Genomic DNA, 26,662 nt, shown 5'->3' on the forward strand with positions numbered 1-26,662 from the left:
TCGCCGCGGCCGTGCTCGCGGGACTCGCTTCCGGGTCCTGGCGCGCGGTCGGGCCTGGTTAAGGCCAGGCAGCGTCCCGTAGTGGCTGAGTACGGGTGAGCCGAGCTGGTGCCGGGAGGAGCTCCTCGGTCTGGAGAAGACCCGACCTGCAAGAGAGTCTGAGTCGAGGAATAAAATTGAGTGATGGCCGAGACTGGGAAGGGCAGGTGCCTGTCCGAGGCCCACAGGTACCCGGGGGTCGCTCGTGCGGGAAAGAGGGTACCAAGCAGGGCGCGACATCGGGGCCAGTGTCCAGGAGAACAAGGTGCCCTAGAAGGAGGTAGGACTTTGGCAGGCAGAAATGGAAGAATTTCAGCCCTGACAAGAAAAGAGGCTGGAAAGGCTGCAGTAGTGGCGACGCGAGCCGTGCACGCGTGTTCAGTTGCCAGTTGCACCAGAGCGTGGTCTCTCAAACTTCTTGTCCGCAGGCTCCCTTTACGCTCTTGGAGATTCTTGAGGACCCCAAAGAGCTTTTGTTTTGTAGGTTATATCGACATTCGTCGTATTTGAAATTAGAAATTTCAGAATTTTATTTACGGTAACTAATACACGTTAACGTAAATGACATTTTTACAAGTTTTCAAAAAAAAGTTTGATGAGGACATTCTCTTTAATATTTGGGTTTGATAGAAGACACTTGGGATTCTCTAGCTGCTTCTGTATGTCAACGTTACCACTTGTCACATAGATCTGGAAACTCCTGCATCTTCTTGAGAAAATGAGAATGAAAAGGCCAAATAACCTCCGAGTATTGTGAAGAAAATAGTTTTGACTGCACAGACACCTGAAAAGGGTCTCCAAAACACACCACCCCGAGTTAGTCCCCACACCAAAGTTTGAAATCTGCCAGCCCAGAGGAACAGGTCATATTTGCAACAACACTTTTCATCTAAGTCAGTTCTAATAGCTCACATTTTTTTAGCATCTACTATGTGCATGGTTCAAAGTGCTTTACGTTTATGTATGTATTGAGTAACAATTCTCGTAATACCCTTTTCGAAGTAGGTAATATTTTAACTTTTACGTAAATCGAAGTTCAGACACAAAGTGGTTAACTTACCCACAACAGAATGTAGTAAAGCCAAGAAGAGGTAGAATTAGATAATATGTACTATTTCCATTCATCAATGAGGTAGTAAACTCTACATGAATTCGTTAGCCGAGGCTCCCCTAGAGCAGAACAAGAGACTTGGCCAAAATTAAGACCTTCAGAAAGGGGGCTGTGTCACTGAAAACTTCACTACAACCTCCTTTAGGGCCTCCTTCCTGAGTCCACCATCAGATTACATTTGTGGACACTCCTGCACATGGAAAGCTCCACACAAAACTGATTAACAGCACAGCCAGATTCTTGTGTCCCCTTACAATGGAACACTTCATGGAGCAATATTCTAACAATGTTGAAATAGTTAAGTACTAATGGCTGCCTAAATTCTGAATTAGCACAATAAATGAACACTAGGAACAGGAATTTGTTCAGACTTCCTGAGAGGTTGAGTCAAATTGGCTCTTCAGCCTCTCTTTCTTCCCAGTTTTTCTGTTATCCACATTTTCCCTACCAATCTTACACTTGCTCCTCTTCCCCTCTCTTTTCTCTTCCCAGCTCCTATTTTTTTTCCCCTCATCAGTTGTGTATTTTACCACTTGACCCAGCTCCATCCGACTTTCCCTGGTTTTACTATGACTAATAGGAAGAGGTTTATTTAGACCACACTGGAGTTCTTGACTATGAGCATTGAAAAGGCACTAAGTCGCGTTAAAAGGGGTAATCGGGATCCCTGGGTGGCTCAGCGGTTTAGCACCTGCCTTCGGCGCAGGGTGTGATCCTGGACTCCTGGGACTGAGTCCCACATCAGGCTCCCTGCGTGGAGCCTGCTTCTCCCTCTGCCTGTGTCTCTGTGCCTCTCTCTCTCTCTCTCTCCCTCTCTCTCTCTCATGAATAAATAAAATCTTAAAAAAAAGGGGGGGGTAATCATGTTTGACTATCTTTGAATTTGAGTGGTCAAAAGGCAGAGGAAACAGGAAGATAGGTATCAACCCCTCCCCCCCCACACACACAGGTTTCATATCAATCCATATAGAATGAAAGGTTAAAATTATCTTTAAAGGCTACAAAAAGAAAATTAATGCAAAAAGGATGTGTTGTGTAATAACATTTTATGTAATAAACTAATGATTAAAGACAAGTTAATCTCCCCTCCTGGAATAAGAGTTCTATCCATTAAATATGTGTTTGGTGGAAATACACTTCATTTCTAAATCATCTTTTTTAAATAATTGCATGTGTGTTGTATGTTGTTAAAATTCAGCTGAATAAATTTCAAAGATATCATTGGCTTTATATAACACTTCATGAATTGGGCAACATCCAACCTAGCAGATAGAAGAAAGCTCAGAGGAGCTATGCAAAATGGAAACTTACAGGTGGAAGGGAGCAGGAATAAGGAAGGAACTAGACACAAAAGCTGACTGGTTATTGCACAGTTACTTTCTTTTAGGAGATGGCCAGATCTAACAGGCATATTAATTGCTTACTAATGTTGATCAGGCGATTCCTGATCAACTAATATTCCATTTCTGGGAGAGCCAAAAGTGTCTTGGTTTGATGATATAGGGCTTAGCATTAGGTGACTCCATTTGGAGCCTGTTGTCTTGTTTTTAACAGTGTGTTAAAGAGCAGGATTCAACTAAGTAAATACTAAAGATCTCATTGACTTTATTCAGCAATTCATGAATTGGGTAGCAACCAACCTAGCAGATGGAGAGCTGCTCTGAAAAGCTATACAAGGCAAGAGATTTCTATAGACCAAAGTAAGCAGGAATTAAGAAGTTATACTGAACATTTGCTGATTGGTTAAAACCAGGGTAGTTTCCCTATATAGAGCAAAGAAAGCTCTTAGAGCCTGGTTAGGTAACTTATATTGACCAGGCAAGCATTGACTGGTTGATCAAAGCCCTCCTTTTCTAGAACAAGCACAGAAACTAGTTAAGTTTTGTTTGCTGACATGGGCTTATCATAAGCAACTCCATCTTAGGCCTAATCTGGTTAGGTAACTTATATTGACCAGGCAAGCATTGACTGGTTGATCAAAGCCCTCCTTTTCTAGAACTGAGCACAGAAACTAGTTAAGTTTGGTTTGCTGACATGGGCTTATCATAAGCAACTCCATCTTAGGCCTAATCTGGTTAGGTAACTTATATTGACCAGGCAAGCATTGACTGGTTGATCAAAGCCCTCCTTTTCTAGAACTGAGCACAGAAACTAGTTAAGTTTTGGTTTGCTGACATGGGGCTTATCATAAGCAACTCCATCTTAGGCCTAATCTGGTTGCTTTAACATATGCAATATACATATGCAATATATACATATTTTTATATATTTATGTGTGTCTGTATGCATCCATATATGCACACACCCACACATATTTGTAGGATCAAATGTTAAACTATAGGGAAAACAGAGGGCATGGTAAGGTAAAAATAAATAAAAAATAACTATCAGACTGTTTAAAAGGACAAATAAAGAGAAAGAAAAAAGTATTGTGAACTTGGCCAAAGAAACCTTGGGATGCAAGAATTGCTTAAGTACTCAAAAGCCAACTCATCAGAAAGTAAAAACATATGGGAGAAAAAAGAAGGGAGAAATAAAAGGAAAAGTTTTTCAAGTCTTAAAAAGGCACAAAGGAAAACTTTACTCTTAACTTGGTGTTTAAAGAAATTGTTCAGACAGTGGTTCCCAATCTTTCCCCTCCAACTTTGATTGAAATGATAACCCAATGCAGTCTATAAAATACTCCGTAATTGGACTCCTTTTAACCTCTCCAGTCCCATTTCATACCACATCACTTCCTCTGTGTACTCAAGCCACAGATTTTGTTCCCAGATCTATAGCAATTCTGCCAGGAAAACTTTTCTCACCTTCCTTCAAATTGCAAAAGCCTTCCCCCACCAACTTACCCTCCCGCAGAAGAGGTTAAGTTATTCATACCACTGAGCACCTGTCCTTCATAGTATTGTTCACAGTTTTCAATCCTTCATTTACCTGTGTGATCATTTGATCAGTGTTTGACTCTTCTTTTCCCCCACACTCCCTAGACTGTAAGCTCATTAGGGGAGTGCCTCTGTCTACTTTTGTTCATTGAGTCTTCGGTACAGTACTTGACATTTAGTAGGTGCTTGAGAGATATTTCATGAATGAATGAATCATTAACTGGCTCATCTGGAATTGCCATCGCCTAAGGAAGAATGTCAGCACCTGGAGAGAGAATTGTTATTTGAAAATATCCACCAAGGCTTTCTCATACAGTTGACCCTTGAACAATGTGGAGGTTAGAAGCACCAACACCCCTGCACCCCTGTGAAAATCTACACAAATAGCACCTGTACATAACTATGCCACCTGCATCTATGAGGTTTGTCTCCACTAAACTAAAGATTGTGAACCCATGTGCCTTCCTGGGCCCAGCTGATAATAAAAATGAAAGCCCCAGCAAACTGTAGAATGTGGGCCATGTCCAGCCTGCCACCTTTTTTTTTTTTTTTGTAAAGCTTTTTGGAAATAAACCATAACCATTTGTTTGTGTATTTTCTATATAATGTAAAGGTGACTTTAGCAGGGATTTACCATTATGGAAAGAAAAGCACTCTGCCTCAGGATTGCCTTTACTGCCATTTACACTATTATTATGTAATCTTGTGCCTAGGAAAAAATAAACAATGAGCCAATTAATAGATCAATAAGTGGTAATTAAGATGAAAATTAAACGGAGAAAGTAAGTAATTTGGCATAGTACAGAGATGGGATTAAAGGTCCCTGATAAGTGCCCTCAAATATATATTTTGAATGAAGTAAGGTAAGACTAGAAGAATAGAAGATATCTATGTGGCTATTGAGGAACTTGGTGAAGCCTCCCTCAAGTATGTGTAAACTAAGGAAATAAAGTCACGCTCTGAGAATTAAGTTCTACAACTATATGAAACAGATCAGAACAGATACAAAATCCTCTTAAGGAGACAGAATAAGTCTGAAAGTTTAAGCAGAGAGAAAGATTAAAAGGGCCACCTAAGCACGGCTGGTTGGCCATGAAAACATACAAAAAGGAGTATCATGCCAGTGTTCTGAACATCAGCAGAGCCCTTTTAGGAAATGCCCACTAGAGATGGCCCCTCAGCTAATGGCTGTGAATATTCTTGTGCCATTGGTATGGCCATTCCTATAGCAAAAAATGGCGGTGTCCGACTTTCCCAGCTTAATGCCAATATAAATGTGAATCATCTAAATTGCTCCCCTTGTTTGGGTTCCATGCTCACTCACTAAGCAACATTCTGATAATTTGCCTTCCTCGGAGGTCTGTCTTCAGTGAAAGAATGTGCCAGCCATGTGAAGACAAGTATTCCAGACACAGAAGTGGTTCTAATCATCTTGTGAATTGATAAGTAGACATTCTGGTTTCATGCATCTGCTCTCTGAGCTTAATTAATAAGAGAGCAATGAGATGGATCCACATTCAGTATGCTGACAGATCCAATTTCTAAACATGCAGGGTGGAGACGAGACCATTGGCAGAGGGAATACCACTGTGTGAGGTATCTTGGGAGATGACCAAATCCTCATCCTCTGATATCCCTACATTGCCTTCATCATGAAATTCCTCTAAGCTTTGTATCTGTTTGCTCACTCTGAGAGCATTGATTTATAGGGAAAGAACCAGATATGGATTGGCAAATCTCTGATGCAGATTAGAGAAAGGATATGAGAGTGAATTCAGAGCATATTTGACCCTTTTCACTAACCAGCTAAAACAACTCCTAATGTAATTGACTTCTGAAGATGTTCTTTGATCTTGGCCCACTTTTAGTTAACTTTGGTTAATAAAATACCATTTGTGTTTCTGGGTTGTGATTATTAAGTATCTTTTCATATCTGTCCATTTTCTCCACTATAAAATGAGGATATTGACTCTTCTCATCTCATTGATTTTACTAATCTTTCATTCAGCAATATTTATTGAGTGCCCGCCATGTGAGAGGCACCATGCCAAGCACTGGTGATATTGAGGAAATAGAGACAATATTGGAGAAATTGACTTCTAGTGGAAAAGACATCATTTAAATGAATTGTGTTAGTCTGCTTGGGCTGCTATAACCAAATATCATAGATTGGGTGGCATAAACAACAGAAATTTATTTCTCATGGTTCTAGAGGCTGAGAAATCCAAAATCAAGATGTCAGTTGATTTGGTTCCTAGTGAGAACTCACTTGCTGGCTTATAGGCAGCCACCTTTTCACTTTGTATGCACAAGACCTCTTCTTTGTGCATGCATAGAGAGGGAGAGCTCCTTGGTATTTTGCCTTATAAAAGGACACTAATCCTGTCAGATCCAGGGCCCCATTCTTATGACTTCATTTATCCTTAATTACTTCTGTTAAAGACCCTATCTCTAAATACAGTCACCTCTCTAAAGACTCTATTTCCAAAGAAGGTCTCATAGGAGTTAGGGCTTCAACATATAAATTTGAGGACACACATCGTTAATGGCAACTGAATCAACCATCCCAACACATTGATTTCAGATGTATAGCCCCGAGATCCAGTTTATGGTACTTTATTATGGCAGAAAACTAATACACTAATGTTTGAGGGTCCAGCCCCAGTATCAATATCATCTCTATCAATTTATTCAAGTAAACAGAACTAAAGGCCTTCGCTGATATACCAACACTCTCAAAGTCCTTGTGGATCAGCCTTTCTCCCCACCATTGTTACTGCACTCCCCTTATTGCCTATAAGACAATCATCTCCTTGGGAACTAAGGATTAAATGAGCAATACTCAAAGTTTTGAAAATACAATGAAATCTTGGAATATTTTTGTTGTTCTTCTTTATTTCTGAAACTAAGATTGTACCAAGGAAAATAGTGGAAAATAAAGCTTAATCTAAAAAAATTACTAACTGGGATACCTGGGTGGCTCAGTGTTAAACGTCTGCCTTTGGCTTCAGGTTGTGATCCCGGGGTCCTGGGATCGAGTCTTGTATCAAGCTCCCTGCAGAGAGCCTGCTTCTCCCTCTATCTATGTCTCTGCCTCTCTGTGTGTGTCTCTCATGAATAAGTAAATAAAATCTTTTTAAAAAATGACTATAACAGGCATTGACTATTAAGGAGTAAAGAGAAGTCTAAAGAAGAGAGGTATATGGATTGGGAGCAGCCACTACCCCCAGGGCTGGGGCAGGAAACAAAGGATGGAATGAACATGGGGGAGCACCCTTACCACCAGAGCTGAAATCAAAGCCTTGTTGGAGAGGATACAGCCATGACTCACTGAGCAGTGAAGTCATTGAGGTGCCTGCTAGCAAGATTTGCTGGCAAATACCTTCTGGATGTTTTGAGAAGATGCCTTTAAAGAAGCATTGCACACTGCCTGCCACTGTGCCCTACAAAAGCCTGCTCCAAGAAAAGCACCCTGGAACCAGGAAATGCCCCCCTTTTCCTCCAGTGCCCTCTACTGATGAAGCATAATGTTCCATCAACTGACCAAGGAGAAATGTTCCAACATCACCAACAGACAATGAATGGATTTGTTGCTGAGATGCAATGGACTGATAACATCATGTTAACCCTGGTTAAATCGAATCCTGTGCCTGTTCTACACTGACACCCATGCAGCTGCGTGAAAAGAGAAAACAACATCAATTAACAAAACCCCACTGACCGGTCTTACTAGCCTGGTCAGTCTCGAGTGGGTATTGGGGCAGCCAGCTGCCCAACCCACTTCCCTGGCCTGCTCACTGGCCTACTCACCCCACATGGCAATTCCTCACTCTCCTCTCCTCTCACGTGTGTCACCTTCTCACTATCCACAAGCCCTCTTTGCTGATGACCTCGCTTCCTATTTCATGAAGAAAATAGAAGTACTGAGATGAGAGCTTCCACGCACTCACCACCACACCTACCCACCTGGCAGCACCTGCACCCACATACTCCACCTTCCTGCCTGCTACCAGGCTGAAATGCCCAGGCCCCTCTCCTTGGCCAGCCCGTGACCTCTCTCCTTAGACTTCCGTCCCTTCTTGCCTACTCACAGAAACTGCTCTCGCTCCTACAGCATCGACATTTCCTCCCTCTGCTGAACCATGTCTATCAGCATACACCTTTAAAAAAAAAAAAAAAGCGGACTGTTTACCACATACACTCCTCTAACTTCTGCTCATTTCTTTGCTCTTATTTATAGCAAGTCTTTTGAAAACCATCTATATTCATTGTCTCCAATTTTTCTTTTTTTTTCAGGAAATTTAATTTTTATTTTTTATTTTTTTAATAAATTAATTTTTATTGGTGTTCAATTTACCAACATACAGAATAACACCCAGTGCTCATCCCGTCAAGTGTCCCCCTCAGTGCCCGTCACCCATCCACCCCCACCCCCCGCCCTCCCCCCTTCCACCACCCCTAGTTCCTTTCCCAGAGTTAGGAGTCTTTATGTTCTGTCTCCCTTTCTGATATTTCCCACACATTTCTTCTCCCTTCCCTTATATTCCCTTTCACTATTATTCATATTCCCCAAATGAATGAGAACATACACTGTTTGTCCTTCTCCGATTGACTTTCTTCACTCAGCATAATACCCTCCAGTTCCATCCACGTTGAAGCAAATGGTGGGTATTTGTCGTTTCTAATGGCTGAGGAATATTCCATTGTATACATAGACCACATCTTCTTTATCCATTCATCTTTCGATGGACACCGAGGCTCCTTTCACAGTTTGGCTATTGTGGACATGGCTGCTAGAAACATCGGGGTGCAGGTGTCCCGACGTTTCATTGCATCTGAATCTTCGGGGTAAATCCCTAACAGTGCAATTGCTGGGTCATAGGGCAGGTCTATTTTTAACTCTTTGAGGAACCTCCACAGTTTTCCAGAGTGGCTGCACCAGTTCACATTCCCACCAACAGTGTAAGAGTGTCCCCCTTTCTCCGCATCCTCTCCAACATTTGTTGTTTCCTGCCTTGTTAATTTTCCCCATTCTCACTGGTGTGAGGTGGTATCTCATTGTGGTTTGGATTTGTATTTCCCTGATGGCAAGTGATGCAGAGCATTTTCTCATGTGCATGTTGGCCATGTCTATGTCTTCCTCTGTGAGATTTCTCTTCATGTCTTTTGCCCATTTCATGATTGGATTGTTTCTTTCTTTGCTGTTGAGTTTAATAAGTTCTTTATAGATTTTGGAAACTAGCCCTTTATCTGATATGTTATTTGCAAATATCTTCTCCCATTCTGTAGGTTGTCTTTGAGTTTTGTTGACTGTATCCTTTGCTGTGCAAAAGCTTCTTATCTTGATGAAGTCCCAATAGTTCATTTTTGCTTTTGTTTCTTTTGCTTTTGTGGATGTATCTTGCAAGAAGTTACTGTGGCCAAGTTCAAAAAGGGTGTTGCCTGTGTTCTCCTGTCTCCAATTTTTCTCTTCTCAATCCCTCTTGCACTTATTCCAATGAGGTATTTATCACCTCCGGTCCACTGAGACCATTTTCAAGATCACCAATGATCAGGGGCACCCCTGGTGGGCAGAGCCCTGGACAGGTTTTTTTTTTCAAGGTCCTCGTCTATCTAAACAATTTTATTTTAAAATGCATTTCAAGAAAAATGTATTTCAAGGTTCATGGACCTTTGTGAGATGTTGACATTTATCAATGAAGATTTAGAATCATCAGGAGTGAAGAGGGACTTATATATTTGTTTATTGTTCTATCACTGTAAATGAAGGTTCTTTATAGAGTCCAGGCACCAAGTACTTCTTTTCAGATGCAGGAAACATCTCTTCTTGCTCTTTTAGCTAATGTTCTGTCTCTCAGGGGGTATTGGGGGTATGATGTTATAAGGGAGGATTAAAGGTGGGAGATATGGGATGGAGGTTTAGGTGTGTAATTGGGGTTGGGGGGGAGGGTGGGTGGTGGGGGGGGGGAATGTGGGGGGGGGGGGTGTGGGGGGGGGGGGGGGTGGTGGGGGGGGGGTGGGGGGGGGGGTGGGGGGGGGTGGGTGGGGGGGTGTGGTGGTGGTAGTGTGTGTGTGGTGTGTGGTGTTGTAATTGTGGTTGTTGTTGGGGGTTAGTTGGGGGGGTGTAATTTTGGTTTTAAGGTAAATTTTGATTTTATGTGTTGTGTAAGTGGGAGTGGTGGTTGGGGAATTGGGATGGGTTTGGGTGGTGTTTTTATATGGAGAATTTGATGGGGTGGAGAGGGTAGTATTTTGGAATGTTGATAGGATGTGATTGTTTTTATTGATAGGAAAGTTTGCCTGTACCCCTACTTCTGCACACCACTACGAAGAAGACATGGAAAGAACAGGAAAAACAGTCTTATTCACATAGGGAATTTCCATTCCTTATTGGGCATTGCTTCAAGACAGACTTGGGAAAGCAAGTTGATGACCATATTATTGGAGGCAAAAGAGGACGTCAGGTAGGATAACTTGTCAGCATTGCAAAGCAACAGTCTTAAAAGACCTCAGAGATGATATGCATAGCCTCTGCTGAAGGCCTTCATAGTAGGCAATGTGAAGCCTGAGGAGTGCAGGGGGTGACAACCCCAAGAGGCAAGAGAGGATGCAAAGTAAAGGATGCCTGCTACTATCCCATATCTTTGAGTGCTATAAATCAGAGATGGCACTATGCTGGAACACAGATGGGTGAAAGCTGGGGCATGGGCTCATACACTCAGCTCAAGGCCACAAGTGCAGTGGATCATCAGTAGCCCAGGACACTGAAGTCACAGTGTCTGATGTGAGAGTCACCCTCAATCACTGTGTCAGAGTCATTCTGGTGAAATCTCACACAATCCCACACCAGCCAGCAGAAGCCATCCAACTTCCAGACTGCCCTCCCAGACCAGGGTCCAACCAAGAACCCTCAGATGACTCCAATGACACTAATTTGGAGTGCTTCGACCTAACAAGTCAACCCTTCACATAGAGTGCAGATTCAGAGAGTGCTCCAAAGAGGAGAAAACAAGGATTGAGTCCCTATCTAAAGACAGGGGCTGCCATTTGTTTCTAATCACCTGGAGAGTCTGCCACAATTAAACCAGCTCTATTGAAATCAGAAGTCACATAACTTCACATATTTTGCCACTTCCGTTTATGCCCTAGCTTCCCTCCTGGGATCCTCATTTCTCTTCTTGGCTTGACTTCACCCATGATTACTTTAAAGCCTAGATACAAAATTTCCTCACTGTCAAGAATTATTTTTTGTAGTGTTTGGAGAGACCCAAAATTTCATCAGGAAGTTTGTTTTTTCAAAGATGCAATAGAGTCACAGAATTTCCCAGCTTGAGGGGATTTGAGACATTCATAAAATCATAGACATCTGGACCTGGAGGAGCTTTAGACCAATTCTTTCTGTCTGAAATCACTCTTTCCAAGCCTCCTCTCATTGTTTCTGTGACATCCAATGCCCTGATTTCCTTCTTATCTTTTTGGCGACTCCTGAGTCTCCTTTGCAGACTATTCTTTCTAGGGCTACATCTTCACACTCTTGCTCACTCTAGATCCCCAAGTGAGCTCATCCAGACCTATGGCTTTAAATACCATCTACATGCTGATGATTCCCAAATTTATATTTCCAGCCCCATATTCTCCACTGAGTTTCAAGCTCACATATCCAGCCATGCAGATGGAAATGGCTCCACTGTACACAGTCCTTACCTAGCCGAAGAAATACTGTAGACCGAAGAAATACTGTCTCCACCAGGCCCCGCCTAAATTGGTAGGTTCATGAGCAAAATAATTGCTGTCATTGTTTGAGCCACTAAGTTTCATGGTGGTTTGTAACATAGCAGTGGATACCTGGAACACAGCGGAAACCCCCTTCTCAGAACTCCCCTCTCTGAGCATCCTAAGCGTCTTTTGGCTTCCTCCATGACTTAAAAGTTATTATTAACCTCAATGCCTAGCCTGGAGCCAGGCACACAGGAGGAGCTCAATAAATATTTATGGTATGATTGGATGAGTGAGTAAATCCTCTTGTCACATTTGAAGTTTTCAGCCACTGATAAAAGCAAGGTTTGTTTAGTCATTTGCAGGGTGGTGACAACAAGCATCAATTCAAATAGAGGAAAGGATCGTTAAGGAGTGTGCTGTCCTGGTACCACTATGCAGGAGCGGGGGCAGACTTTCTGATCACCAGTCAGAGCCCAGATGACCAGAAGTCGTGTGCATCTGGGAAGGTAGATGGGAATGTCCCAACCATCCTAGTACTGTGTCAATACAGGAGACAATATGCCTTTTCTTTGTTGAGGAAGCAAAGGACTCTTTTTGTTGTCTGTCATGCCCCAAAGCATGTATCTTTCTCAGAAGTGGGGATATTCTCAATTTGGGAGATAGAAGACAGGGGATCGAGGCAAAGAAGTTTCAAAGAATCAGTCTTGCAGGAGATGCTGCACTTTGGTGGTGCTGATAATGACAACATGTCAGAGGATTGAGTTTCAGGCAGGTTCCTTGGGGCCCTGTTCATCGCTTTCTGCTCTGATGTGTGGTTTCCTTGGTGACAGGATGGCTGCTGGGTGGACAGAAGCTTTGGGGCCACCTGACTAGCTCTGACACTAACAGGCTTTGACAGCTTTGATTGGGATGAAAAAGGGTCCCTACTGGCTTTTTAAATTAAACCCTCTCTTCTGGCATGAGTTTGTTTATAAATGTTGCATTGGATGAGGAGAATTTTCCTGTGCACAGAGCTCCTTTACCATAGAGGCTGACTTGTTGGAGCTGCTGGCAGAGTTTCTAAGGTCAGGCACCCCCAAAGCAGCCCAGCCAGGCGGGGTTACACCCTGGTCTGCCTCTCAAGCAATGCCTCTGACAGCATGGACCAGTCAGTCGCAGTAGGAACACAGGAGCCACTGCAGTTATTTTAACAGAGGGAATTTAATCTAGGCAACATGTGAGGCAGGTATGGGAGGCTGAAAAGGCAAAAAAAAAAAAAAAGAGAGAGAGAGAGAGGAATATCAAGGTAAAAACAAGGGCAGTGACTGCAGGAAACAGCTCCATTTCTGGGGAGCAAAGGAGGGAGATGGGAGTTCCAGTCATTTAGAGGCTTGGAACAGGAGCCTGCAGAGCTGAGACCCAGACCCCCATTGAGGGGCAACTGTCTAGTATCTCTGAGGCTGGTGCTGGAAGCATAGAAACAACTGGCAATTGGAACACACTGCCATTGGAAGGAACTGTCACAGCAAGGTGAAGAGTCACTGCTGGAGTGATACTCAGAGGAACAAGCAGCAGGGAAGGAGCAAGCCCACTCCCAGCCCCTTACGGACAGAGCCTAAGCTGGAGCTGGCTGTGGTTTGCAGCATCCTGGCCCCAGCCTCACAGAGTATAGAAGGTAGGTTTGAGCTGAGTGATGTCAGCTTCATAACCAGCAGTGGGAGGGCTGAAGAAGACAATCATAGTGGGAGGCCAGATGGAACACCTGGCCAGGGACATCCAGGCCTACCCACTCACTATGGAAATCATCCAATGTTTACTGAGTTCTTTGCACATTACAGGCAGCTTTTTACGTTATCTTATCTAAAAGTAGGTAATGGTAACTGCCAGCGTGTTCTAGCACTGAGAAATAGAGACTATCCCCAGCTTCCAATGTTGGTCCCTTTCGCCTCAGCCTTGACCCTGAGCTCTTGCTCTCACAGCCTGGAATAGCTTGATGCACCCTGACCTGTGCTCCCCTCATCCAGTGCACTTCCCAGATCTGGAAGTTTTCACCTTGTTCCTCTGGAGCAGATGGACAGGTTCCCAAGCAGGACGTCACCTTGTCCCCAGCCCTGTTTCAGCTAGAATAGATCCACAGCATTTTCTTCTCACACTGGGTTTCCAAGCCAGCTTACATTTGAAGAGAAGGTTCTACAGGAAACAACAGCTTGGAAAACCCTTACCCTAGTGAAGAATCCTTCAACCTGCCAGCTGCCATTGAGCCAGCAAGGCTCACTTCCCATGGTCTCCTCTTCCGAGATGTCCTCTGTCTCTACCAGCCTCAGGCAAATGTCAGTCCCTATTTGTCCCCTACAGAAGCTAACTGTCCCCCAAATCCCTCTAAAGTTTTCTTCCAAAGGTATGTTGGTGGGTGGTCTGCTGAGTGCTCTGTCTCTGGGCACATGGTTGTGCCTGTTTGCATGTAGTGTAGTTTGAAGTACTATTTTTTTGTTCACTTATTGGTTGGTGTGTTTTTCCCCAAAAAGCCTTTTAATCCACCCTAGAGGAAGGAAAGGGTAGAGAAGGGAGTGACTCGGTAAAAAGAAAGAGTAGTATTTTTCCTGTCCCAGATGGACCCTAGGTCCACACTTGCCTGTAAGGTTTGCAAAAGTATAAACAGAGGCAGTTTGCCTGCATTCCCACCTTTGCTTCCCACCCCCAACTCCACCCAGCAGGCAGCAAACAAACACCTCATCCCCACTTGTCTAAATTCTACCCAAAGTCTTGCTAAAAACAGCTGCCCTTGGTTGTCCCTGAGGCCTCGGCGAGCTCACCACAGACAGAATAGATGCAGAAGAGGCTCATGCAGCCCTGGAAGAGGCTGGGACATTTAGGCAGAGAATTTTGGATCCCAGGTACCCAAGGGATGGGACAGTCAGAAAAGACTGGCCCTGGTTGGCATAGACTTGGCCCTTGGCCCTTCTCATCCAGTGTGGAGGGATTGACTCCTACCAGAGCCAAAGCAGGGCACCTGAAACAACGGTCGAGGACTGCAGCCTGAGAGAACAAAAGAGGCTTCCCTGGGCACAACGGAGCCCAGAAGGAGGGGTGGCCATGCAGCCAGGCTCCTTCTGAAGTCCCCACCCAAGCAAGCACTCCTAAACCAGTGTGAGAAGCAACAGACGTCAAGGTATGGGCCAGTGCTCCATTGCAGCATCCCGTGGCAGAGGTGGCAAGAGTGGCTGCAGCCATGCAGGCTGGCCTGGGGCAAAGGGCCAGTGCCGTTTGCTTAGACAGAAGCCTGGGGGAGCTCTGCTCGGGCCTGCACAGGCCCCAGCATCCAGCAACTCTGTGGAGGAGGCAGGCTTCCAGAGATGAACAATGGGCCCTGCCCTGGCTCGGCCAATGCTAGGGCTGGCAGCAGTGGGGGCAGAGAGGAAGGGAAGGAGATACCTGGTTGTATATTAATTCTAGAAAAGCCCAAATATGACATTTCCTCACCTTGTTGCGCTCGCCAATTTTAGGCACCTTCCCTGCTCTGCCCAACATCCCCACTCTCCTACACTCAGAGTTCTTGAGTTTACTGCCCTTTATTTTAATACCTAATACCTTTCTTTAAACCTTTTCCCACGGAGAAATTCAGCAAAGGCAAGAGCAGATGGAGAGTACCCCCACATGTGAACCCCCACACGCCCCTCACCAGGCTCAGCATCGTCAGTTCAGAGTCCATCCTGTTCCACCCAAGCTCCCGCCTCTGTCTCCCCTCCTGTATTATTTTGAGGCAGGGTATGTCTCTTTAAAATGATTCCTTTTTTTTTTTTAATGATTCCTTTAAAAAAATGTAACCTCAATGCCTTTAGCACACCTAGATTAAAAACAAAAGAAAAAACCTTAACACCATCAAATATGCAGTCAGTGTTCTCATTTCCGTGTCTCCTAAATACTACTCACGGCGCCCTGGGGAGGGCACTGGCAGGAGCAACATCGGCCGTAGGATGCCAGTGGGCCTGGCTGTGGCCTGGATGAGGCGGGTGCCAAAGGTTCGAGGCCGGGGCGGATTGTGAGAGATGGCCAGGAGGCGTGGGGGCTGCAGGCGAGCGCTCAGCAGAGGGGACGGAGTCCTCCCCCATTCCTTCGCAGCCCATGGGAAAGGAGAGGCTGCAGGAAGAGGTGCGGTGGCAGCAGCCCTTGCGGGAGAAGTGAGTTCTTCCTGAATGCTGGCCAGTGCTCATTATCAGTAAACAGAAGTGGACATGCGTCACCTCAGCAGGCAGGCTCCCTGGGATGAGACTGGACTTCCTCCGGAGGTAAACCGTGTGCTGGGCTGGCGGAGGGGGCAGGAAGAAGGGCTGGATTCAGTTAGTGAATGTCAGACCTAAGGCGGCCCCTTTGGAGAGGGAGCTATAAAGGGAAAAGCAGGGGCACCCGAGTGGCTCAGCGGTTGAGCATCTGCCTTTGGCTCAGGGCATGATCCTGGGGTTCTGGGATCGAGTCCCACATTGGGCTCCCTGCAAGGAGCCTGCTTCTCCCTCTGCCTGTGTGTCTCTGCGTGTCTCTCATGAATAAATAAAATATTTTAAAATAGAATAAAAAATAAAAGGAAAAGCATGTAGACTTTGTCCTCACACCAACCTAGGCATAACATCTGCAGCTGCCAGTTACTAGCTGTGTGACCTGGAGCAAGATCTTAACCTCTCTGAGCCTGTTCCCACATCTCTAAAACCATATAATGGGAAACATAAAAGACCCCTAAAGGAATCGATTCAGTAACACATGTGAAATGCCTCATCAACACTTAGCCAGAGAGAGAGCACCTGCCTGCTGCTTCTATCCCAGCCTCTATCTTCTTTCCCTTGACATCTAGATTCAGTCACACAGGTTGCTGAGGAGCCAAGGCTCTGAAAGGGCTCTCACTATGACAGAGATTCTGTCTTTGTCTACCATGCCATGTGATCCAAATGGCTTTCACACTCATGGGAACTCCAGTCTTTTTCCTCCACTCAAGAAATCCTTCCAGAATGCAGGTGAGGTGGGAGAGAGGTTTTCTGGGACCAGGACATGTTGGGATAGCTGAGGACAGCAGTAATGACTGACCAATGGAGAGGACAGGAGAGACAGCAGCTCTGAGACACCGGGGGGATCAGATAGCCCTAGGAGCTCTGTGAAGGGGGATCTGGGTTTATGACCTAGCACCAGGGTTCCAAGGGTGCACTACCCATGCAGTCCCATGGAGTCCCATGCTTAGAAGGGCTTCACTTGGTTTAATGCCTTGCTATCACCATCTTGAAATTGTTAAAAAAAATTAAGATTGTATTTATTTATTCGTGAGAGACACACAGAGGCAGAGACACAGGCAGAGGGAGAAGCAGCTCCTTGCAGGGAGCCTGATTCGGGACTCGATCCCAAGACCCCTGGATCACGCCCTGAGCCGAAGGCAGATGCTCAACTGCTGAGTAACCCAGGTGTCCCAAAATTGTTAAAAATTTTTAACAAGGACTCCACATGTTCATTTCACACTAGGTCCCACAAATCATGCAGCCAGTCCTACCTGGCACCAACCTGCCAACTGTGTGGATTCCTGCGGCATCCCCAGTGAAGAAGAGAAAGAAAATCCCAACTGATCCAGCTAGTGGACTTCGAAAGCAGGTGCTTCGAAGTTAAGGGACTATCACATGGTTCTAGTGATCACCTACGGTGTCTTGGATGGGTGGGCAGGGGGCTGATTAATTAGAAGAAAAGGAAAGACTCTAGAGTCTGCAGGTCTTACAGACACCACTAGTTGGGGTGGAAGTAGATGTGTGACTGAGCCACAAGAAGTGATTTTATTATCTGCTGATAATAAAAACAACCCAGCATTCAAGCTGGGGCTTGAAGATTTCACAGGTGGAGCACATGGTGTGGCTGAGCTGGGGCCTTGGAAAGCAGATCTTAGTGGAAGACTAGGCAAGCTGCAACTGTAGATAATGGGGTCAGGATGGCGATGGGAAAGTGTGGAGAGGAATGGGGGCTGTGTGTCAGGTGGTTGTATAATAAGTGGAGGACAGTCCTTGATATTCAGAAATCTAGGCAGCAGATAGCACTGAGGAAGATGATCAGTAAGGCTGGAGGTCCCAGCCCTACACAAGGGTTGCAGGTGACACTGCAGAGGGGGATGCCTGAGCCTCGACAGGTTTCCAGCACCAAGACAGAAGAAGAAGAAGAAGAAGGAGGAGGAGTAGGAGGAGGAGGAGGAAAGAAGAAGGAAGAAGAAGGAGGAGGAGGAGGAGGAGGAGGAGGAGGGAGACCAGTAACAGGAATGGGACACCAGAATGAAGCCAGTTGGGCTTCCTGGGAAGATAGTGAAAAGGCTGGCATCTCCATTCCTGCCACTCCTGTCCTAGGCATCTACTTGGCACATTCCCCTCCCAATGCTTTGATCTCCCTTGACAGCCTGAGGCTCCTGAAAGGCAGATGCTTTCTCTCTTTCACCTGCTTACCTCTAATGCAAAGGAAAGTACTTAGCACATGGCAGGTGCTGAATAAATGTAGTCTGGTTGGCTGGGCACTAGCTAGTTGGACAGTTCGATGGCCACTCAGCTCAACAGTCAGAGGGAAGCCGGGCTATAGAGTAGAAAGCCTGCAGATTGTGACACCAGATGCCCAGGGTTCTAATCCTACCTCTGTTACTTGTTAAATGAGCAATCTTGGACAAGTTATTTAACTTCTGCACCTGAGTTTCCCCACTATAAAATGTAAATTTTAATTTTTTTGTTTTATAGTGTGCCTTTGAATCAGTGTATATAAAGCTTTTAGAACAGTGCTTGACACCCAGTAAGTGTGCTGGACAAGTCATATAATTGTTTTTATCATTATTACAACCAATAAATAACATTGTGTGTGTGTGTGTGTGTGTGTGTGTGTGTGTGTGTGTTGCAGCTGTCAGCTGCCAGTGAAGATGCGACTCCTTCCCCTGGCACCAGAGGCTTAGACAACACGCAAGAGGCATCGGAAGGCGGGACGCCCCTCCTCCCTCCCCAGTTAACTTCTCTAAAATATCTATGAGGTCTACGTGCACGCGGAGGCAATGCGCCAGTGACTCAGAAGAAGAGGCTATGCGTCCACCTGGTGACGGGACCTCTGGGTGCCTCAGAGACTACCCCCCAGGAGCCCTCACCTCTGGGCAGTGGGCGCCACCTGGAGGCCACCTCAAGACCTGCAGGGATGCTGCAGGCACTTAGGAAGATGGCAAAATCCTTTCATTCTATTTTATCCTTTATTAAGCCACTGCTGTGTGTTAGGCTCTGGTGACTTGGGTAGAAATAAAGCTAACGTCTGGTCGCCCATGAAATTTATGGCTTGATGGAGAAGACAGACCCTTCACAAATAATTCAATGTGTAATGCTACAGCTGGGAAAGAGATGGATACAAGGAAGGAATAACCAGGACACCTGGGTGGCTCAGTGGGTAACGTGGGACTCTTGATTTCGGCTCAGGTCTTGATCTCAGGGCCCTGGGATCAAGCAGCAGGTAGGACTCCATGCTGGAGATGGAGCCTGCTCAAGATTCTCTGCCTCTTCTCTCTCTCTCTCTCTCTCTCTCTCTCTCTCTCTCTCTCTCTCTCTCTCCTGTCTCTCTCTCTAAAGGGGGAGAAAAAAGGGAGAGAGTAACCAATGTGGTCATCCCCAAAGCATTTATTGGTGCCAGGCGCCATTCAAGGAACTAAAAACAGAGGAACAAAACAAGCTTCTGCTCCGTAGGAGCTCGTTACAGGTAGGACAGACCGGCAAACCTAGAAGTAGGGAACAGAGCAAAGAATGAGCCAGCCCAGGATCAGAGATGTCTGGAGGGAAGTCAGGGACATCCTCCAGGAAAGTATATGACTTCACTTGAATTTTAAAGAATGGGCAGGATTTCTCCAGGCTGAGGATGGAGGGGGGGTGGGGGCGCAGTATCTTTTGTGAAGTTGTGGAAGAAAAAAAGACATGGGTTGGAGAGTGACAAGTTTCCATGTCTGAAATACAAGGAACCTGGAAGAGAGGTGCTGGGACATGAGGCTGGAAAAGGATATTGGAGCCAAATTGTGAAGGGCTCCATCTGATGAGTGAAGAAGTCTGGACCAGATCCACAGGACAGCAGGGAGCATCTGAGGTTCCACAGCAGAGACCTGCGCTATGGAAAGCTCACCCCAAGATGCAGAAGTGAGGACAAGTGAGAATACTAGCAGCTCAAACTCTTAGGTGCCAGGGACAAGCTGAGCACTTGGCACCCTCTATATGGGCCTAGGAGCTAAGTATTATTATTATTCCAATTTTTCCCAATGGAAAAAACAGGCAAGTGCCCCTACATTGAAGCTAGATTCAAACTTGTGGGCCAGCTGCAGGGCCTGGGCAATTCTGCAGACAGTAGAGCTAGCTGCACCCCAGGGGGTCGAGGGCTAAAGACAAGACTTACTTAGTGGGTGCCATCAGCAGTATGAAATGACTGTCCAGATCTGCAAGATGAAGAATAGGAAAGAGCTACAACCAAATTCTTATGAAAAGTTTACTTTTGAGATAATACATTGTTAGACCTGGAAAATACCTTGTTGCTCATCCAGAACAACCCCATTCTGCCCTCAATTCAGGCACTGATTCAAGCCACATGAAGCTATGTTGCATCTCTGCTTCCTGCTCCCACCACCCCCTACCCTCCCAGCCCACACCTCCCCACCCAGGAAGCATGAGATCTGCATGTTCCCAAGTGAAGGCCTCCACTGGACCTACTCACCAACACCACTTCATCCATCAGGCCCTCTCACACTGCCTGCACTTTTTTTTTTTTAGAGAGAGAGTACACATATGCATGCATGAGGGGGGTGGGCAAAGGGAGAGGGAGAAAGAGAATCCTAAGCAGGCTCCATGCTCAGTGGGGAGCCCATCATGGGGCTCAATCCAGCAACCCCGAGATCATGACCTAAGCCGACATCAAGAGTTGGTCACTTAACCAACTGAGCCACCCAGGTGCCCCAAACAATTTGTTTTATTTTTCTCTCTACTGAAGGAAACATGGATATGTTCCCAAAACATGCAGATGTACTATAATTTATTCCATCTAAAAATGTTTTATTTTAAAAATCCTATTAACCCCAGATCTCTCCCACCACCACCATTCTATTATGTCAATCCTCTTCAAAAGAGTTAATTATAATCAGACTGCACTTTTTCTCCTCTTAGTCTTTCTTGAACACACTTCAATCAGTTTCATTCCTGTAACGCCACCCAAATTGCTCTTGTGGAGGTCACTAATCACTCCACAGTGCAATCTCAAGTCAATTGAGAGTCCTCATCTTGGTGACCTGTCAGCAGCATTCAACACAGTTGCATGTCTTCACTCAGTGCCTTAAAGCAGTCTGTGCTTTTTCCTCTCTGTATCCACTGCCTAGTGACCTGACCTGGCCTCCTGCCTACAACTCCCAAGTGTGTATTTCCAGCCTGACTTCTCCCTGGAAATCAGACCCATGTCTCCAGCTGCTGACTTAACATCTGCGCCTGGATACCTGATGCCTGGTGCCTGATATGAATCTCAAACTTAGTGTGCCCAAAAACAAACTCCGAATCTTCCCCCAAAACTCATTCCTCTCATTCTCCCTCCCATCTCAAGAAATGAAAAGGTCAATCCTCTGGTTGCTCAGAACAAATCCTCTAACCCTGTTATCTGATTTTGTCAGGATAAATTAGGTGATGCTGCAGTGACACAGAACCCCCAAATCTCAGAGGCATAACACACAAATGTTTATTTTGTTGTTCATGCCCAGCCCGAGTTGGGAGGAGCTCTACACATCATGCTCACCTGGGGACTTGATCAAATATTTCCACATGCTTTGCTTTGAGGCAGAAGGCAGTCTTGCTCTCACACTTAAATGACCACATTTCTTCTGCTTGCATTTCACTGTCCAAAGCAAGTTGTATGGCCACACCACTTAAAGGAAGGTAGAAAATGCAAACCTACTATGTGCAAAGAAAAGGAAACAACCGAAATATTGTAACAGCTCCCACCATCCCCGACCCCTCTCTTTCCCTGCCTTGCATTGCAATCCACCAGCAGCCCTTGCCTTTCTTTCAAAAATGATCTAGTCTGACCTCATCTAACACCTAATACCAAGTTGGTGTTCTAGCACCAACATCTTTCACCAGGGTTACTGTAATAGCTTCTCTACTGGACTTTCTGCTTCTGCCCTTGGCCCCTCAGCTGATTCTCCACACAGCACCCTAGTGATTCTTCTCAGTCCTTTCCAATGCTTTCCGCTGGGGGAAGGTAATAAAGTATTTACAATGACTCATGAGGCTATATAACCTGCCCACTCTGTTCCTACTTCTCAAACCTAATCTTCTACAACCTCTCCTTTGATCCCTCCTGTTCAGCCCCACTGGGCCCCAGGGGATTCTGGGATACTGAGCATCCTCAGTCTCAACACCTTTATACCTGTTTGCTCCTTGCACCTAAAATGTTCTCACCAGGTAACCATGTGTCTTTCTCCTTCAGATCTCTGCTCAAACATTTCCTATTCATAGAAGCCTTCCCTTAAAATCACAATCACACACACACACACACATACACACACACACACACACACACACACACACACCACACACGCAGCACTCCCCATACCCCATCCCAACCCTGCTTTATTTCTCATTGTAGAACTTTTCACTGACTGGCATATTACATATTTGTTTTAATCTGCTTAATAGCCATCTCCCCAAATAGAATATATGTTTTATATAAGCAAGAATTTTGTTTTATCACTGTTGGATTTCCAGTGCCTGCAACATAAAATGTGTTGAACTTGAGGAAGAAGCCTGAAGCTGGTCAATGCAGAGCTTGAAATAATCTGTAGCTCTCTAGACCTTCCATCGCAATATACCATGAAGCGTCTCAAAAAACCATGTTTAGGCCCAAATTGCCCAGGGAAATGAAGAGCTGCTCACTTCCTCAGATCAGAACCAACACCAAGGCATGGGAAATCTATGCTGTGCATTGAGAGCCCCACCCTCTGGGAAGTGGGTGTGTGCAGAGGACTCATCACGAGTGTTGAGGCTTTTATTTAGAGGAGCCACGTGCAGACTCCCAGGAAGCCAGACTCAATCAGTGGTGATATAATATTCATGATTGGTACCTAAGGGTCTACCAGACTTACTATAATTCATATAATGGAAATAAAATGAGACAATACAAGAAGTGCTTATGGGGGGAAAAAGGTGTGTTGGCCCAAAAAACCATAAGGGCCAGACAGAGCTCCTCCAGTGTCTTCAGTCCCAGCACCTGCTCTGGTCCCAGCTCCACTCTCAGCCTTACCTCTGGCCCCCACCTCACCCAGAAGCAGCATGTAGACTTCTTGGCCCCAGCAGGGACTCTAGTACTGACCAGCTGGCTCTCCCAGGTCCTTCTGCAGCACGTGGTCTGGCCATGTCTCATCACTGTGTCCTCCATCGTGAGCAGCTACAAGGAGCAGCAGAGCAACGGCACAGCCTGAGTTGTTTGGCTGCTGCTGGGAACTGTGCACACACACTCATGCTGGAATCAGATGTCAGCAAGTGCTTTGCAGTGGCACCCAGGTTGTGGTAGAAGATTTAGCTAAGAATGTGTACACGTTGCCCAAGAACGTATCCCCAGATGTGCCCAGAACCTCACAAGGCACCCTGCGCTCATCCAGGAACCCTAAGCTTGGGGTTTGGTGGGGTGGACAACCTCCTGCCCTCACTGTGGACTCAGCTCCAGAATGGCCATATGAGCATCAAAACTACATGAACACTTTCACAGAGCCCCCAGGAAGGCCATGCGGTGATATTCAGGCTTGGGACAATGAAATGAATGTGTGAGAACACCAAATGCATCCTAGTGAAGCTGCTCATGAACCTGTTTCAGGCCCACAGGGATGATCCAGAACATCCTGATAGTAATCGCCCTCTTCCCCCATCATTATTTATTCTATCTCTCCACTGCATGATTCCCATCAGAATAAAAACACACTGTAATTCCTCCCACCTTGAAAACTAACCTGTCTGCCGTGCCCCCCTCACACATCTGTGCCATTTTTCTGCTGCTGTCTTGCAAAAAAAACTCTTCTAAAGACTCAAGCATGCTCACTGCCTCTGGTCTCCTTCTCCGCCTTCTGGAATCCACCCAACCCTCCCCACAACCGCTCTGGTCCAGGTCATCGATGGCCTCTCTATGCCAAATGCAATGGTCAGCAGCGCACCTCCTTTCCTGCCTCATCTTCCAGAGCTCTCAATTTTGGAAATCCTCAAGCAGCCTGTAGCATGTCTTTTCCCTCATTTGTATTCACTTTTAAGGTGATCTCATCTAGTTCTGTGATTTTCATATAATTGTAAATTTAGGACTCTTGATTTTTGTCTCAGACCGTAATAGTCTCCTGAACTTCAGGCCCATATAGCCAACTCCAACTACCAACTCAGCGTCTCCATCAGGACATCCAATTAGCAGCTCCAACTTCCTGTGCCCGAAAGAAAACTCTCTCCTTCCTCTCATTTCTCCCTCCTTCCTTCCCTGGTCCCTTCCCTTCCTCTATTCCTTTCTGTCTTCTTAAATCTTCTCCCTCTCCCTCTCATGCTCTTTTACTTGTGATGGGGAATTTCAAATGTGTACAAAATAGACAGACTGGTCTAATGAATCGCCATGTGCCCATCACACAGATTCAACATGACTAACTCATGGCTAGCCTTGCTTCTGCCCCTGAAGCCTGCATTATTTTGAAACCAGTACACACTGCATCATTTCATCTGTGTGTATTTCAGCGCGTCTCTCAAAGATAAGACCCCATGTTTAAACATGATCCTCATAACATGATTGCACTCACAGAAACTAACAGTTCCTTCATAGCACCTCGTACCCAGCGTTCCCATTTCCAATGGTCTCATTAAGTTTTGGTAAGCTTGTGTGTTTGAGTCAGGATGCGAAAGAGATGTACACAGTGTGATTGATATACATTTTAAGTCTCTTTTAATCCCTAGGTTCTCCCTCCCTCTCGTTTTTCCTTTTTAATGTATTTGTTGAAACAGGACCATTTGTCTACAGAGATTCCTTAATTTGGGATTTTGTTGAATGTCCCAACCTGTGTATTACCTACAAATTGGTATTTAGATTCTAGAGGTGGTGCTTCTCTCTCTTTTCGTCATACTCAAAACAGTTTATGCTCACCATGTGGGCCCATTACATCATTAACATTGTCCAACAGTGACTTTTAAATTTGTTAATTCTTCTTTATTCCGTAACTGGAATACCTCTGGTGAAGAGAAATGTCCCCTCAGCCACTACTTGGTTACCCCGAGGTATAGTTTGTATAGGAAAGGCAGTATGAATGCTTGACATTTTTCCTATATTAACCAGTTTTCAAAAGAATGAGTGGGTTCCTTAACACTCTCCAACAGAAACCAATTAAGTGACCGAATTTACTACCACCATAAATGCATAGATTTAAACATCTTCGAGAATGTTTCAATGCATCACAGTTTAATCTGCACTGGTGCTCAAATTATCCAGCTTCAGCGTGTGGCGCAGTCCTCTTGACAGGGCCCGAATTGTCTTTGACAGTCCTTGTTATCTGGTATTTGAAGATGCTCCAGGATCAGGTGGTGCATTTCCTGCCCCCAGACCTGGGATCAGTAAACCTGGGAAATGGTATTTCAAAACCACCATCTGGGTGCTGGGGTGATCATTGTTTCTGAATTGGTCCAAAATAGACCTCTTGATTTTGCTCCTCAAAACCTGTCCCTGTCTCAGTTTTCCCCCATGTCAGAGGATGACAACTCCATTCTTTGAGTTACTCAAGCCCAAAACCTTGGGTCTTTTCTTTCCTTCACACCTCCTGTCCATTCTGTTAACAAGTCTATTGACTTTTATCTTCAAAACATATCTAGTTTGACAGCTCTCACCACTGACACTGCTACCTGCCTGGTATGTGACCTCTCACCTGGTTTGCCTCAGTCAGCTACTAACTGGTTTTGCTGTGTCTGCTTACTCTCCATGTGGCTGTTAAGGGGCCTTTTTTGAAAACATAACTCAGCTCTTGGCATCATTTTGCTCAAAACCATTTCCAATGACTTCTCATTTCACTTGGAGCAAATTCGAAAAAGGCTTCCAATGGTTTGTGAGGCCTCACGTGGTCTGGCTTCCAACTACCTGCATACCTCATGCCTTTCCGCTCGCCCCTCGAGTACCTTCCCGGCCGCACCAGCCCCTGTCATGCTCCTCAATAGCTCTTGCCTTTGCCTCTGTGTGGGCAGCTCTCCTCCTACAGAGACATGTGGGTCTCCTTTTATTTTCTCTCCTTTATATAGAATAGCCACACTGCCCCCACACCATCATTCTCGATTTCCTGATCCTGCTGTATTTTTCTTCATAGCACTAACTACATGTGACATAATGTATGTTAGGTGCTCACTTTCTCACTACAAGGATGTAAGGTAGGAGTTTATTTTGTCCACTGCTGTATCCTCAGCATCAAAATCAATGGTCCTAATCATTGTCCAATTGATATTTGATGAATGAGTGAATCAAGGCAAGAAAGAGGAGGGAACATCTCGGGGTGAGGCTGGGCCTCTGGGGCAACTTGCTAGTTGTGGAGTTCCAGGGGCAAAGGAGTAGAGTTGAGAGGTGGAAGGAATGAAGGGTTAGACCAGAGAAAGAAATCACAGATCCAAGGATGTCAGAGCCGTAGGAGAGGGGAGGCCTCCAAGGAGAGAATGCTGGCAGCACCAAGGATGGATGAAATAAGGGCTGTCATATGAGGTGCACTTTCCCCACACTGACCCTAAGCAGGGAAGATGCTGTAGCTAGTGGGCAGAAGATTTAGCTCTGCCTGTTTTGGGGTGGTCTCTGCCTAGCAACAGTGGAGTTGTGCAGGAAGGGGCCCAGAGACCTCTCCTAAAGGGACAGCAGTGGTGTCATCCCTGATCTCACTCTCCCTGGTGAGGTGTTG

At 45.4% G+C, this 26,662-nt stretch overlaps 1 long non-coding RNA gene across 2 annotated transcripts; it reads left to right on the forward strand.

Annotated features, from left to right (window-relative positions):
- Positions 1 to 4: 4 nt before the first annotated feature.
- Positions 5 to 19,075, forward strand: LOC129501470 (uncharacterized). Of its 2 annotated transcripts, none has more exons than XR_008662743.1 (3): positions 5 to 227; positions 17,227 to 17,352; positions 18,622 to 19,075. It is a non-coding gene; the product is annotated as an uncharacterized LOC129501470 (long non-coding RNA). The 2 variants fall into 2 exon arrangements; XR_008662742.1 differs by lacking the exon at positions 5 to 227 and adding an exon at positions 10,338 to 16,013.
- The last annotated feature ends 7,587 nt before the right edge of the window (positions 19,076 to 26,662 follow it).

This window comes from Nyctereutes procyonoides, unplaced genomic scaffold, assembly GCF_905146905.1.
Source record: "Nyctereutes procyonoides isolate TBG_1078 unplaced genomic scaffold, NYPRO_anot_genome, whole genome shotgun sequence".
Classification (NCBI taxonomy): domain Eukaryota; kingdom Metazoa; phylum Chordata; class Mammalia; order Carnivora; family Canidae; genus Nyctereutes; species Nyctereutes procyonoides.